Source organism: Oryx dammah, unplaced genomic scaffold (genome assembly GCF_014754425.2).
Source record: "Oryx dammah isolate SB20612 unplaced genomic scaffold, SCBI_Odam_1.1 HiC_scaffold_28, whole genome shotgun sequence".
NCBI lineage: Eukaryota > Metazoa > Chordata > Mammalia > Artiodactyla > Bovidae > Oryx > Oryx dammah.
This window is the reverse complement of record NW_024070212.1, coordinates 115,590,185-115,606,011: the sequence shown is the minus strand read 5'-3', so window position 1 is coordinate 115,606,011 and position 15,827 is coordinate 115,590,185. Positions and strand designations below refer to the sequence as shown.

At 52.4% G+C, this 15,827-nt stretch overlaps 1 pseudogene; it reads left to right on the top strand.

The window, feature by feature from the left end:
- Positions 1–15,572, top strand: part of LOC120856618 — a 51,396-nt pseudogene extending 35,824 nt beyond the window's left edge.
- Positions 15,573–15,827: the final 255 nt, after the last annotated feature.

Sequence of the window (15,827 nt, the reverse complement as noted above, 5' to 3'; positions counted from 1 at the left end):
GAGTGGGTTGCCATTTCCTCCTCCAGGGGATCTTCCCAACCCAGAGATCGAATCCTTGTCTCCTGCATTGGTAGGCAGATTCTTTACCACTGAGCCACCAGAGCAGTGTTTCATATGATAGTTAAGGAGTTGGTCACTTGTTCTTGCTTTTAGGCAGCGGCTGATAAACACCGCTCAGTGTAAGAAGTGGTGAAACACTGAGTGAGAATCCATGCATGTTTCTGGGAAAGCGACCCGCTCCTTGTCAGCAGCCCCAGCACAGGACGTGGGCGTGTGTGTACTTGCACACAGGGGCACACACAATCCACACCTAACCCACACTCCTGTTTCTTACAAAGCCCAGACTGGGCTGTCTGTCACAGGCCAGCAATAGTAAGGAAATAAAGGAATGTCATTATTTTATTTCTCCTAATAAATCCCTGGGAGATTCTTGCCCTCCCTATAACTGCCTGCTTTATTCACGAGAATCTTCATCATGTATCTTTGTCTGACCTCCAGTCACTCCAGCTTAACAGACAGCCTGGGGCTGGGAGTCATGTGTGACCTTTGCCCCCCACAGCACTGACCACAGTTAAGCAAGAAAGGAGCCACAGAAGTGACTGTGTCAGTGAACCAGCGGACCACTGGCTGTCCTGATGGCTGACAGGGTTCACCTCCTGCACAGCAGAGCAGCGGCCTGTGGGCCATCCACAGAGGGCAGCCCTGAAGCCGCATCTGTCCTCAGTGACGGTGACATTTCCAGCGGACACACGGTGTTGTCCAGGGCGGGCGTGGGAGGGGCTCGTGGCAGTCCGGGGCTTCAGGCTTGCTGGCTTATATAGCCCTTCCCTCTAATTTTAAACATAAGGAAACTGAGGCTTGAGCGAAGAGTGAGGTCCTCCAGGTGACCCCAGACCAATCTGAGTCGGGAGAGAGCATCACCAGAACCTGGGTCACCAGAACCACCTCTAGGGAGGTCCCCCTGCAGCAGAGCAGGGAGTTTCAGCTGGAGGGGGCAGCTGGAGGGGGAGCACCCCCATCCCACCCACCCTCACCCCCAGCCTGAGATGGCCAAGTGCAGAAGAGGTGAACTGATTTTGTTCGCCCTCAGCCTTTCCACTGGCCACTTGTAACCGTACCACCTGGGGCTGAGTTTAACAGGGAAAAAAACGGTCAATGGCTCATTCAATACCGTCAGGCTGCCAGCCTTCTTCAGGGTATTTTCCATTCTCTTTGTCCCCAAAATCGGTTAAAATGAAAAAAAAAAAACTATATATGAGATCAATATAAAGATATTTTTAAAAGGTTATTTTGCTCTGTCTAGGAGCCCAATAAATGCATGTATCTGTTAAATAAACACAGCCCCGGACGGTTTCATTGAGCAGCAGAGTCCTCTAAATTCCTGGTCGGGCCCAGCCCCGTGAAAGCAACCGACCTGAAGAGCTGCAAGATCGTCCCCTCGGCAGGGGCTGCCCCGCCACCCATCACAGGGTCCTTTGTGGGCTGAATATGTGTTGGCTTGGGGCAGAGAAAATGCATTTGCCAAAAGGGTTATTATTACCTTAGCAGTCATTCATTTAAGTGGTTTCCCGGGAGTGGTGTTTTATTAGGATTTCTCGGCTCTCAGCTTGGGTCTTTCCCCGCTGTGGGCAGGGCCACATTCCTGAGATACTGGGGCGTTCCTAATGCACAAACAGCCCATTCACCACGCCCCGGGGGCCTCCACAGGCGGCTCCCACCTCCCCACACTAGGCCTCCAGCCCCAGTCCCTGCCCACCCCAGGTGCAATGACCCCCGGCCCCAGAGACAGGCCTAGGCTTGGGAGCGTCCACCTCCAGGAAGGACATCGAGGCCCCCCTGCCTGGCTCCCAGAGCTCGCGAGGCCCACAGGGGCTGGGGCACCCTCCTCCACTCAGGTTCCCTCCCAGGGGGTCCTGGCCACACAGCTGCCCCGTCAGGCTGGGACCTCCAGTCCTCACTGCGACCCTGATTTCACCACGGGAAGACAAAGCTTCGAGAAAAGAAACTGCTCACACGTAAGGTTTGCAGGTGAGTCCGGCTGTCAAGATATGGCTCCTCAATAAACATATAACTGATGTTTAAAGGTGAGCGTGAGGTTACGAAGGCTGCCACATTTGTCACGGATCTGCTCTCGGGGTTTGCTAGAAAAAGAACAGTTTTTGACATGATTATGACATGATTATCGTATCTGGACAGTCAAAGCGGACATCCCAACACCCACGGCCTGGTAGGGGGTGGTGATGGTGGGAGTCACACAGAAGGGGCATTTCTGTTCCAGAACTGAACCTTCAACCCCAGTCCACCTTCATAACCAGCTCCTGACCAGCCCCCGCTCGGCTCTATGCAGATAACGGGAGACCCACGTTCCTGCCGGGACACATGGACCAGAGAGCCGCAGAGGAGGCACCAGAGCCCCGTGAGGAGCCCAGCTTGATGGGGAGGGCCTCCCATGTAGCTGTGGGCTCTGGGTCCTGCCAGTCTCCCCAGAGTCTGAGAGCGTGCTAAGTTGCTCAGTCATGTCCGACTCTTTGCGACCCCATGGACGGTAGCTCCCCAGACTCCTCCTTCCATGGAGTTTTCCAGGCGAGAGTCCTGGGGTGGCTGCCAGTTCCTCCTCCGGGGACGCGTTTTAGGACATGTGACCCTGCAGTGTCCAGAGCAGGAAGAGTCCCTCCAGACAGAGGCAGGTGCCCTCCCCGACTCACCTCCACTCACCTCCACCCACGCCTCCCAGGGGGCGGGTCCTCCTGCTGAGGAAGACACCTCTCCCTTCATGGAGCCCTGACCCTCTCACAACCCACCGACACAGCAGGCCCCCTGCCCCGATCCCGTCTCGCCTCTCACAGCTGTGGCGTCCAGGACAGTGGCCACTGGCCACACAAGGCCACTGGAGGGCGCTGGGAGGGTCACACACACTGCGGGTGTCAAATACTCGGCACAAAAAGGGATGTGCCATGTCTCACTGATAATTTCTGTACAGATTGCGGATTGAGATAATATTTTAAAAGAGTTAAAGTAAACTATATTATTAAAACGATGCCACCTGTTTCACTGTTTTAACAGTGGCATAGATATACGACAGGATGAGATGGTTGGATGGCATCACTGACTTGATGGACATGAGTCTGAGCAAGCCCCAGCCCCATCACCGAGATGGACAGGGAGGGCTGGCATGCTGCGGTCCATGGGGTCGCAAAGAGTTGGACACGACTGAGCGACTGAACTGAACTGTCATGTTAAATTTTCTCCCAGCCACTTGCTAAAAAAGCAGAAAAGAAGCAGGTGGAATCAGCTAACAGCCGTGAGGCCTGCATCACACCTGTGTGTCCATCGCTGCCTGAGACCGTCGGGTCGCAGCTCCATCCTCCCTAGCAGCAGCCTCGCCACCAACTCAAGGCTGGTGACGTGGTCCAGAAAACTCAGGAAGCCCCCTCAGCTGAACTTTATCTTGGGTGGGCCTGGGGCCCCAGACCCTGGTCTAGCAAGGTGACAGCTGGCACCCACTTTGGTGCAGCCTCCCCACACCCCTCCTCGGGCCCCCTGCCCCAGCTCCCACCTCCCTCATCTCATCTCCCCTCTATCAGAAAGTCATGAGCTGCCAGCACAGGCACCCCACGAGGTGCCCTTGAGCATCCCTGCCCTTGCCCAGACCGTGCCCAGGCCTTACAGGGTCATCCCCGCTTGGTGTTCACCCACTAACCACGTAGAGTTTCTCCCTGCATCTCTGCCAGAGACGTCTTACCATTGTCTCACGTCCTCTGCACAGGCGGACTCACTTACGTTTAAATCGCGGGTACATTTAAATCCAAAGGCACAAGCAAGCTGCAGTTAGGGTGAGCACAGAAAACTGAGCTTAAAGGTCAGGCGTTTCAGGTCAGCAGATATTTCAAACCCTGCCCCCTGCTCCCTTCCCGCAGTTGATGCCCAAGGTGGCTGCCCCGTGACGGGCTGCCCCAGGGCCCAGGCCTCTGCTGGCAGTTAGGAAACTGAGGCTCAGGAAATGTGGGCGACGCCCAAGGTGGCCTCGCTGGTTTATGACAGAGTGGGAACCACAAGCAGGGTTTAGGGTGAGTCACTTTTTCCCCTAGCTTATTGGACTTTTAAGTTACTGAGGAGCAATGAAAGATGGAAGAAATTGGAATTAATACTGACTTGCTTGGTCCAGCTGGGAGCAGGTGACACAAGGGAAGAAGGCGGAGGTGATGAAGACAGAAAATGGCTTTTGACGCAAAACACAACCCCGTTCTCCTATCTGTCTCTCCCGGCCGGGGGGGGGGGGGGGGGGGCACATGCTCTGATTTGTCTCGACCTGCATGGGCGGGGGGCAGGGGGGCACACACTCTGCCCCTGGTGTTTTGGAAGCAGTGTGGTGACAAACGGGGGACAGGAAGAGTCTGTCCAGGAACGGAAACCAACTTTCCCTGGAACAGCCTCATCTGAGCAGGTGCCCACTGGCCTGTTCACGTCCTTACATCTAGTCTCTGTCTCCCTTTTACCAGCCTGTGAAGAGCCTCAACTTGTGGGTGTTAAGCAGGCAATCACATGTTTGCCCTTGAAGATAGCACCAGAGGGTAAAAGAATCTTGTGATGGGGACTTCTCGGGTAGTCCAGAGGCTAACACTCCATGCTCCTAATGCAGGGAGCCCAGGTTCAATCCCTGGTTGGGAAACTAGATCCCCACGTGCCGTGACTAAGCATTCACATGTGGCAACTAAAGATCCTGCAGGCTGCAACTAAGACCCAGGGCAGCCTAATAAATACATAAGTAAAAATAAAACATTTTGTAAAAAAGAGCCTTGTGATGCTGAGTGCATGGAATCTGAGCGTCAACACTCTGCGTGTTTGAGGAACGAACAAACTGCAGGACATCGCTGCCCCCAGGACCAAAGGGACTCACCATCCTTGTGACCGGGACAATGAGGAGAGTCCTGAGAGTCCCCCTCTCCACCTGCATCAGCGCAGCCTGTGTCGCGATGAGAATGGCAGGACCGGGGCATGAAGAGAGGGTGGGGACCTGGGGACACCCTGGTCCCCACCCTGGTCCCACCCTGACCTCAGAACACACGGACTCTTCCCTTCACGCACTGCCCAGGAAAGGAAGCGCCGTAAAAAGGGCCGAGGTCGTGGCCAGCCTCCTTTTGAATCTGGAAACCTCATCCCTGCTCTCCCCTCAAGGGAGGAAACGGTTCAGGTTGGAGGAGTGGGAAAGGGGCGCCTGTACTCGGGGAGAGGAGCCTGCAGGTCGGCTGTGGGCCGAAGTCCCCGCGCGCTCCCCCCTCTGCTGCCTTCCCAATCTGCGGGAACACTTAAGGAGACCTTTTGGGAAGGACTTTCTGGCACAAAATAATAGTCGTTGGTTTAGCTAAAAGCCAGAGTAAAATAAGAATGGGGAAGCACAAGTCCAATTTCTCAGTTATTAATTTTACGAACTACATGGGGTTACAGTTGTTCCCTGCATCAACCTTCCTTTGTCACGGATGAATGTAAACAGACAGAACTTCATTGGTGATTCTGGTCAAAATACTTAAACAGGAAAGTTTACGAGCAAAAGAGCTGCTTTTATTGTTCGGTTCTGTTACAACCAGCCCCTTGAGTTTTCCCTCGAGTTTATTTCAGCTGGAAGGCAGTCTTCTGTTCGCTCTCTAATTTCTGTGACCCAATTAACGTGCAACATTGGATGAAACATTATTGCATCCTATGTTTTTCTGATTATAAAAGGAATTCACGTTTCTTTTGCTTCTGGGATGAAGCAGATCTACTTTTCCCTAAGCACAACAAAAAACCCTGAACATTACATGTCAAACAAACATAAAACACACTGAGAGGTGGAGAGAAGATGGTAGACCGGGGTCCCAGGGACAGCACAGTAGGGGTGCTAAGCTTCTCTTTTGCCTCATATAGTCTAGACTTGGATATGAACAAGGCTGAAACCCAGAACTCTCAATAGGCAAACACCCCAAGAAAACAACAAAAATCTGTTCTGTGGCCAAAGGATCAGAAAAGAGGCATCCTGACCAGACAGAAAACATTTAGAGAATGACTGCTCTGCTGCAGCCAAACACCATAGCAAAAACTGTGCCCCCCTCTTCACCTGCAACAGCAAAGACTTTTTTGCCAGGGAACTCAGACCTCTACTTCTACCAGGCAGTGGCAAGGCAGGACCCCCTCCTCCACCAGAGCAGTCCTCAGGCTTCACATGAAAATCACTCATCATACCAAGAACCAGAAAGACCTCAGACTGTGTGAAAAAAAAAAAAAATCAACAGATGTCAACAGTGAGCTGGCAGACGTTAGAACTGTCGGACAAGGACGCTAATAGCCACCACGATGAACATGTTTCAACAAGCGATTACAAATATGCTCGAAACAAATGAAAGAGTTGAAATGCAACAAACGAAAGTCTCAACAAAGAAAGCCTCAACTGAGAAACAAAATATAGTTTAATGGAAAATTAAGAACTAAAAAGTTTAATAACTGAAATAAAAAGTTCAGTTGAGAAGCTCCACAGCAGAATGGAGACGACAGAGGAAAGACTCAGCGAACCAGGAGGCAGAACAGCAGACATCATCCAAAGCGAACACTGAGAGAAGGCGTTCTGAAAAAGACGATAGAGCCTTAGAGACCTGCGGGGATATAACGAGATCAAACGCCTATGGCGTCAGAGTTCCAGGAGGAGAGGAGAAAGAGGAACGTGCTGAAACATATTCAGATATACACTGGTGGAAAACTTCATCAATTTAGCAAAACACAGAAACCTCTAGATTCAAGAAGCTGAGCAAAGACCAAACAAGATAAACCCAAAGAAATCTGTGCCAAGATAAACTCATCACATATCCGAAAACTCAAAACTCAAGACAAAAAAGAGATCTTGAAATCGTCTAGAGAAAAACATCTTACAGTAGAGAATAAACAACTAGAGTGACAGCAGGTTTCTCATAAGGAACCAAGGAGTCAAGAAAAACGTAGCACGATATTCTTCGCATGTCAAAACAGAAGCGGTGCCCAGAATGTTATAACCACAGGAAATATCCTCCAGAAATGAAGGAGGAAACCAAGACAGTCTCAGACAAAGAGTATTACCAGAATTTGTCACCAGTACTCCTGCCTTAAGGAATAGCTGAGAAAATTCTCTAAACATAAAGGAAACAACAAGAAAGAAATTGGGGGTGTCAGAAAGGAAGCAAAAGATACGGAGAAGTACAATAGGCTTTTCTCCTCCAGCTGAGTTTTCCAGATTATTGGTAAACAAAATTATAACACCATGTGAGGCAGCTCTAAACGTGTTTTAGAAGAACTATTTAAAACACTGATACTATACATGTGCTTAGTCGTGTCTGACTCTTTGCAGCCCCATGGGTGGTAGCCTGCCGGGCTCCTCTGCCCATGGAATTTTCTAGGCAACAATACTGGAGTGGGTTACCATTTCATACTAAAGAGGATCTTCCTGACCCAGGGATCAAACTTGCATCTCCTGCCTCGGCAGGAGGATTCTTTACCACTGAGCCACCAGGGAAGCCCGATATTATCCATGGGGGATAGTCAAGGGACGTGAAGAAAAGAGAGGTTTCAATACTTAGCATGGAGGGATCTGGTCAACCCGACCTGCGGAGTCGCATCCGGTACAGCGGTGCCCTCACCCGCCCTGTACAAGGGACTGCACGGGGGGCTCATCCAGCCCCCCTCCACGGGGGAGCAGCCCACCCTTGCTGGGCCAAGGGTTGTCCTTCCCACTGCCTCTTGCAACCAGATGGGAAACCATATGCCTCTTGCTGAACGCCCCCTGGGAAATAGGAGATGGGGGTGACCAGCCGCGGGGTGACCAGCCGCTGTCCAGAGAGCACAGCGCTGAGCTGCCCACACACTTGCTCCCACAAGAAAGTACATTGTTTCAACCTCCAGGGGTGGCTGGAGGGTTTGAGACACTGGAGAACTTCACCCAGGGCATAACACCAAGTGCGAGAACGCAGTGGAGGGGCTTCAAAACGGCTGCCGCCCAGCCTCTTGGGCCCGAAGCCACGGTCAGAGCTTGGAAGGAAAGTTCCATCCCTTCTCCAACCACCCATCAGCCCTTCCTTTGCTCCGTCCTGATCCTCAGGCCTCCTGGTTCTGCAGAGGAGCAGAGGCCCTGTGCTCAGCACCTACACCACGCCCATCTGTCTGTCCGTCCGTCCATCCGTCTGTCCATCCAGGAGGGGTTCTGGCTGCTCAGATGGGCGGCACTCCGCAGGCAGAGGACTTCCTCATTCCCAAGTCCTTCTCTAAAAGGCTGCTGGCCACTGCCGTGTTTTTCCTTTGAGGGGAAAGCAGAACATTCTAAAAGCTGCCTCTGGGGGACAGGCCCCGCCAAGGGGAGTCAATTTGAGTGGAAATTAATATTCTCTTGAAAACCATGAGTAACTTCACAGGGTCGCCAGGGCCTGATGAGACTTGTGGTGGGGCCACGCAGGCCCAGTCTCAGCCCTCCCTCCCCGCTGGACTTTGTGAGCGTGGGGATGGGGGGCTCAGGCAGGAACCACGGGCGGGAACCGAGGAGCGTAGGGGGAGACAGCAAGGAGGAGGAGTCGGTGAAACTGACGACTGCCAGAACGGGCTCACACGCTCGAAGCCTGGTCTAAGGGCGAGGGCAGCCTCCCTGCTTTGGAGTAAACTCTAAACACATTATGGGAATGTGGACACACCTCAGGACCGCAGCCATGGAGGCTGAAAACGCAGCTCATCAGCAGCAGCTTTGGGAACGACGCAGAATGTGTGGTCAAGGCACATGCAGGGTGCAGCCTGGGAAGCCCAGGCTGGGGGGCCCAAGGGGCATCCATGCCATCTGAAGGCTGACTCCAACCGTGCCCAGGATGCCAGGGTTAAACTTGAACCCTGAACCATGACCTTTCACCCCCCCTCTGCCTGCTCTCCCCACTTCCAATCGTTCAGATTGTTCTCGACAAACCCACTCCTCTTGAGGTCCACAGGCCTCAGGACATGTCACGTGGTAGCCAGAATCCCCATGTCACCGGTGGAGCCCCTCCCTGGGGCCCACAGGACAACCCCCTCCTTCCACGAGCCACCCTGTTGTTTCTCTTTGGCCACCAGCTGAAAGTTCCAGAGCAGGTCCTATTCCTGGGCATAGTGGCTGCTGCTCAGCAGGGGCTCAAAGATGCTCCAAGAATTGCATTTCCTGGGGTTGCCATGACAGCAACCACAGTTGGCACTGAAAACAACAGAAATGCAGTCTCTCACCGGTCAGGAGGCCAGAAGTCCAAAGCCAGGGCCTTGCAGAGCTGGCTCCTGCAGGAGGCTCTGGGGGGAGTCCGTTAGAGGCCGCCAGCAGCCCTGGCGTCTCCTGCAGTGGAACAAGCCAGGCTTCTCCCCCTCCAAGTCTCCTCTGAGTCTCTGTGTCCAGACCTCCTGCTCCTTCCTCTTTGAAGGACACCAGTCGCTGGCTTTAGGGCCAACCCCGCTCCAGTGGGCCCTTGTCCTAACTGATTTCCCTCTGCGAAGGCCCTGCTTCCCAACAAGCCCACGTTCACAGGTCCTGGGGGAAGACCTCAACACACCCTTCTCAGGGGTGCAACTCAACCTGCCTCAGGAATGACTGAATGAGAGAAGCACAAAGGAAGCAACCCCAGAAGGAGTCCATAAGGTAGACACGTAGGGCGGTGCTTGATACCTTCCTTTTCTCCTCCCTCATTATCCCATCAGCCAACCACTATCAGAAGCTCCGACCTCCTTGGCAATTCTAAGACCCACTCACTTCTCACCATCCTCCACCACTGCCCCCCACAGCCAGCCACCAGCGTGGTCCAGGCTCCCAGGATCAAAGCTGGGCTTGGACGACAGTCCAGTCGTTGTCCTACACTGGCCGTCAAGGCTGGCTCCCACGGCCAGGATGCATGCTGCCTGCTGTCGCTTCAGTTGTGTCCAACTCTTTGTGACCCTGAGGACCACAGCCCACCAGGCTCCTCTGTCCATGGGATTCTCCAGGCAAGAATAGTGGAGTGGGTTGCCATGCCCTCCTCCAAGGGATCTTCCCAACCCAGGGGTTGAACCCACATCTCCTATATCTCCTGAGTTGGCAGGCAGGTTCTTTATCACTACTGCCACAGAGTGCTCCTTTCAAAATACAAGTCCCATCTGGCTTCCCTGCTTAAGCCAGTAAGTGGCTTCTCAAGGTCATGGGATGAGGATCAAAGTGCTAACCAGGCCTCACAGGTGCTCCGTGGTCTCTACCTGCGCCTGGAGGGGCTGAGAGGAGGCAGCCAGGCTGGAAGGAGGGAGAGAAGGATGAGATAACTGGGTGCCCTTCTACCCAAGGAGTCTGCATAAGCTCCTGCACACTTCCTCTGTGCTCAGACCTGCCCCTCACTGATGAAAAGTTAACCGGTCAACCTAAGAAAGAACTGGAGAATTTTATTTGAGCCAAACTTGAGGGTTATAAACCTGGCGAGAGCATCTCGGAAAGCTCTGCAAACTGATGGGCGGATTAGAAATCAAGACACAGCTTGAGACAGAGGGCTGTACGTCAAACAACCGACTACTGACGGCTCACACGGTCCAGCTCTGGGTCTCAGCCCAGTGGCCGTGTGACCCCTTCAGATCAGGAAGGAATGCTACCTTTTAAGGAGTCGTCTTGTTGATCTGGGAGAAGGCTGCTCTTTATGGTTGAGTGGGAATTCCTACCCACAGGGAGGTTTGGTCCGTGCAGAATGCAGACACGCAATACACAGGGAGGGCAGCAAGGGGGCCCAAGGGCAGAGAAGAATTTTTGTTTGAATGTTTCTTGCCATGCCAGAAAATGAATTTTATTTCACACCCTTCTCCTAGTAAGGTCTTCCCTAGTAGCTCAGACGTTAAAGCATCCACTTGCAATGCAGGAGACCCGGGTTCAATCCCTGGGTTAGGAAGATCCCCTGGAGAAGGAAATGGCAACCCACTCTAGTATTCTTGCCTGGAGAATTCCATGGACAGAGGAGCTTGGCAGGCTACAGTCCTTGGGTTGCAAAGAGCCGGACATGACTGAGCGACTAACACACACTCCTAGAAAACTCCTCCCTGAGATCAGATTTCTGCTAAAGTGTGGCTTCCCATGGGGGCTCCTTTCTCATACACACGTGCACACACTCAGCCCTGATGCCTGATTAAACAGTGCTCCTTTCCTGGGCATCCCTTGCTCGGCTTCATTTAACCCTTCAAATAAGCCTAAGCAGCGGTCAATGCACCTGCAGAGGACGAAATGTAGGCTGAGCTCACAGCTGGGGACGGCCCCCCGCACTGAAGGAACAGGAGCCTCCGTCACATCTCATTAACGGAGGGGGAGGAAACCTGTCAGGAAGGCTCGTCTCGCCTAGAAAACAACGCTGCTGAGAACAAGCCGAGCAGAAAAATGCTGTGAGAGTGGCCCCCTCTCCTGAACTCCTCTCCTCCAGCACTGTCTTTCTCTCTCTCCCCGCCGTGGTCCTCCGGCCCTGCTTTCGGTAGCTGGCCTATCTCCCTTTAAATTCTTCCCAAGGAAGTAGCCTGAACAGACGTTCCCACAGATTTGAAAATTCCCTGCAATAAATATGTCACGGGTGAAATAAGACAATGCATTTTCTCAGCCCTATATCAGGTCAAATTACATATCAAAGAACAATAAAACTCAGGATAAAAGCCCCATTTAACTTGCTGGAACCTTGGCTGCGGTCTGGATTAAATGCAGTGGGTGGTGGAGCTGAGGCAGTCACTCTTCAAGGGTCTTCGTACCTGGGCCCAACTCTGCTAAGCCTGAGCCCTAACCCACTCCCCTCCCCACACCTCGTGCTGCTGCCAGAGGGGTCCAAACCCTGGAGAGGCTCTGAGGAACTGGGGGGTGTGCATGGGCTAAGTCGTTTCAGTCATGTCCCACTCTTTGCAAAAGCTATGGACTATACCCCGCCGGGCTCCTCTGTCCATGGCATGCTCCAGGCAAGAATGCTGGAGTGGGTTGCCGTGCCCTCCTCTGGGGGATCTTCCCGACCCAGTCTCGAACCCACATTCGCAGGCAGATTGGTTACCCCTAGCACCGTCTGGGAACTGGGGGTGGGTAATTACTGAGAAACTCTTTCCCTGCCAGAACGAAAAGGCTGTGTGCTTTGTGCCCGCTCAGAGCTCCCCAGCAGAGGACAGATCCCCGGGGTCGGAATGTCCCTGGGGCTCTAGAAGCCGTGCAGCTCTGCACAGGTCCAGTTATCTGCTGAAGTGAATGCAGGCCTGTGATCACAAACATCCGAAACTAAGCAGCTCTGCCCGCAACAGCACAGACGCCCTGGGAAGCGGGCGGCCTCCCGGCTGGCCTCACGTGTCTCCTCCCTCACCTCCCCCGGGGTGGTGAGGGCCCAGCCCTCTGCCCCGCCCCTTCTCTCTCCCCAGGGCAGCACTCACTCCTGCATCCCATGATGGCTCTTTGCTTAACCTGCTCATTTTGGAGAAAAGATTCAAAGGTTCCTCTCCCTAAAGTACCTGAAAAGTCCTCCTTTCACCCTAACACCAGTTTGCACTTTCTTCTTCCCTGGATGATGCACTTTTTTCCTGGACTTTTGCGAAGTTAGAAGCAGGCGAGGGGACTTCCGTGGAGACCCGCTTGATACGACTGCATGCTTCCAGTGCAGGGGGCGTTGATTCCATCTCTGATCAGGAAACTAGGATCCCACGAGCCTCGTGGTGCAGTCAAAACAGGACAGTGTCCCCGAGAAGCCCTGGGTCTGTGAAGCCCTCGGGGACGCTGCATCCTCTCCAGACCTGCCCGGGACACAGTCAGGGCCAAGCCCTGAGGACAATGTGCAAGCTGTCCCCAGGCCGCACCCCCATCCCCAGGATGCCCCATGACTGCCCAGTGAGCTGGATGATATGTGAAGTCAGCTTAGACTTTAAGGGCCCTTGGGGGGAAATGCTAATTGTTTCTAGAGTCAAATCAGACAGATCATACAGTGATCCTGTGAACTGCTGACCCCCACGACTTCATGCTGTTTCATCGCTCATGGAAACTGCATTCAAACCCTGCACAAGCTCCCCACGTGCTCACCACCAGAGTACATTCAGTTTCCCCACTTCTGCGGGCCTTCCGTCATTTTATTGTTTGCCATCACAAACAAGCTCACAAACAAGCATGACGAATACCGAAGGTGATCAGTCAGTCACCAGAGAGAGCCCCTCCTCTTGATTTACAAATGAGGAAAGCAGGGCCTAGAGCACAGGTGACCTTTCTGACACGGGAGCCCCAGGTGGCCCCAGGCCTGCAGTCCCCGGGGCCCCTCCGCCAGGTTCTGTGTCCACAGGAAGACCTGCTTTAGGGCAGGTACACCCATCTCCTTCAGCATGAAGACCATACGGGGCTCAGACGCTGTGACCAGCCCCCGCAGCCTCTGCTCGACGTCCTGGCTCTGCGAAGCCACTGCTTTTGTTTTCCATTCCATTTCCTGTAAAGATTATGAGAACATCCTCAAGGTCCTTCTAAGTATCGGTGACAAGGTGACACAGGGTTGAGGGCTTCCCCTGGGGTGGTTGATGAGCTACGACATAGACTTGAAGTGTTAGTTGCTCAGTTGTGTTCAACTCTTTGCAACCCCATGAACTGTAGCCCGCCAGGCTCCTCTGTCCATGGAGATTCTCCGGGCAAGAAGACTGGAGTGGGGTGCCATGCGCTCCCCCATGTCTCCTGCATTGCAGGCGGACTCTTCACCATCTAAGCCACCAGGGAAGCCCTGTAGTCTACAGGAAATCAGCAGGGAATTCCCTGGCGACCCAGTGCTTAGGACTCAGCGCTCTCACTGCCGAGGGCCTGGGTTCAATCCCTGGCCAGAGAAGTAAAACCCAAGCATGCCTGCTTCCCCTCAAAAAGGAAATCAGCTTCACATCATTCACGGCAGGGTCAGAGGAGGCCTCACGCAGAGCCAAGACTTTCACCACTGCCCAGTGGTGACGGGGCAGCCACCACGCCCCATGGGTCCCAGGGGAGGCCTCCTGTCCAGACCCCATGGAGTCAACAGAGGCCAAGAGGGGAACCCAGACCTCAGTCCCACCTGACAGGAACTAGGCTACACTCCCTTCTCCCAGTGACCAGGTGGCAGAGGGTGCTTGCTTAAATAGGTTTTAATAAAATCCTGAATACCTAAAATGTCTGGGATACAACTGAAAATCACTAGTCCCATTGAGGAAATCTCAACTTGAATGAGGAAAGATGGTCAACAGATGCCAACACCAAGATGACATATGTCCTGGAATTATCTGATAAAGCTTTTTTTAAAAAAAATTGTATTTATTTACTTGGCTATGCTGTCTTAGTTGTGGCATGTGGGATCTCAATTGTGGCATGCAGATTCTTCAGTTGCAGCATGCAAACTCTTTGTTGCAACATACGGCATCTAATTCCCTGACCAGGGATCAAACCCTGGCCCCCTACATTGGAAGCACAGAGTCTTAACCACAGGGCAGTTCCCTGATATGGCTTTTAAAGCAACCATCATAACAATGCTTAAACAAGGAATCATAAATACACTGGAAATAAATTTAAAAAACAGAAGTCTCAGCAAATAAACAGAAGATATGAAGAAGAAGAAGCTAATGAAAATTTTAGAACTGAATAATATAATAACAAAAGTTTGAGGGGTTTGGGGGTATTTTTTTTTTGGAACTCACTAGATGGCTTTACAGCAGAGTAGAGAAGGCAGAGAACATAACTGGTGAACTAGAAGAGAGAACAACAGAAATTATCTATCTCAACAACAGGAAAAAGTACTTAAAAAATTATAACAACAGAGCCTCAGGGGTCTGTGGGATTATTAATGAAAGATGCCACGTTCACGTCATCAGAGACCTGGAAAGAAGGGCAGATAGACAAATCCTCAAAGACATAATGGCTGAAATTTTCCCAAATTTGGCAAAAGACACAAACCTACAGATTCAAGAAGCTAATCAAGCACCAAAGAGGACAAACCCAAAGAAATCTGCACCAAAACACGTAACCTCTATGAGGAAAGCAACCTGAACAACATGGTTTCTCATCAGAAACTGCAGAGGCCAGCTCTTCACAAAGACAGCACTGAACTTAAAGAAGGAAGCCCCCGCCCCTCCCAAAGCTCAAGCCAAGGCCTTGAAGGCCAAGAAAGCAGTGCTGAAAGGTGTCCACAGCCACAAAAGAGAGACGATCCGGGCGTCACCTTCCATTGGCCAAAAACACTGCGGCTCAGGAGGCAGCCCAAATGTCCTTGGAGGAGCGCTCCCAGGAGTAACAAGCTTGACCACTGTGCCATCGTGAAGTTCCCCATCACCACCAAGTCAGCCACGAGGAAAACAGAAGAAACCAGCACAGCGGAGTTCACTGTGGATCTCAAGGCCAGCAAGCACCAAGCTAAACACGTTGTGAAGAAGCTCTAAGACTGACGTGGCTAAGGTCAACGCCCTGATCAGGCTGATGGAGAGAAGAAGGCATTTGTTCAGCTGGCTCCTGACTACAGTGCTTTGGATGTTGCCGACAAAATTGGGATCATCTAAACTGAGTCCAGCTGGCTAATTCCAGATATGAAAGCTTTCACTGTATGAAGATAAATAAATAAAAAGAATCTGCAGAGGCCAGAAGGAAGTAGGACAGTATTTGTCAGCCACTGAACAGAACTGTCAGTGCAAGTGCCCTTCAGAAATGAAAGACAGTCCGAGACATTCTCAGATGAAGGAAAACCATGAGGGTCTGTCAATGGCAGAGCTGCCCTCAAGAATGACCGAAGGGAGCGCTCGAAATGGAAAGGAAATGACAAAAGAAGGGTGTTGATTGAAATAACACAAAAAGTAAATTGATAATACACCAGGTCAGGCTTTAGGAAAAT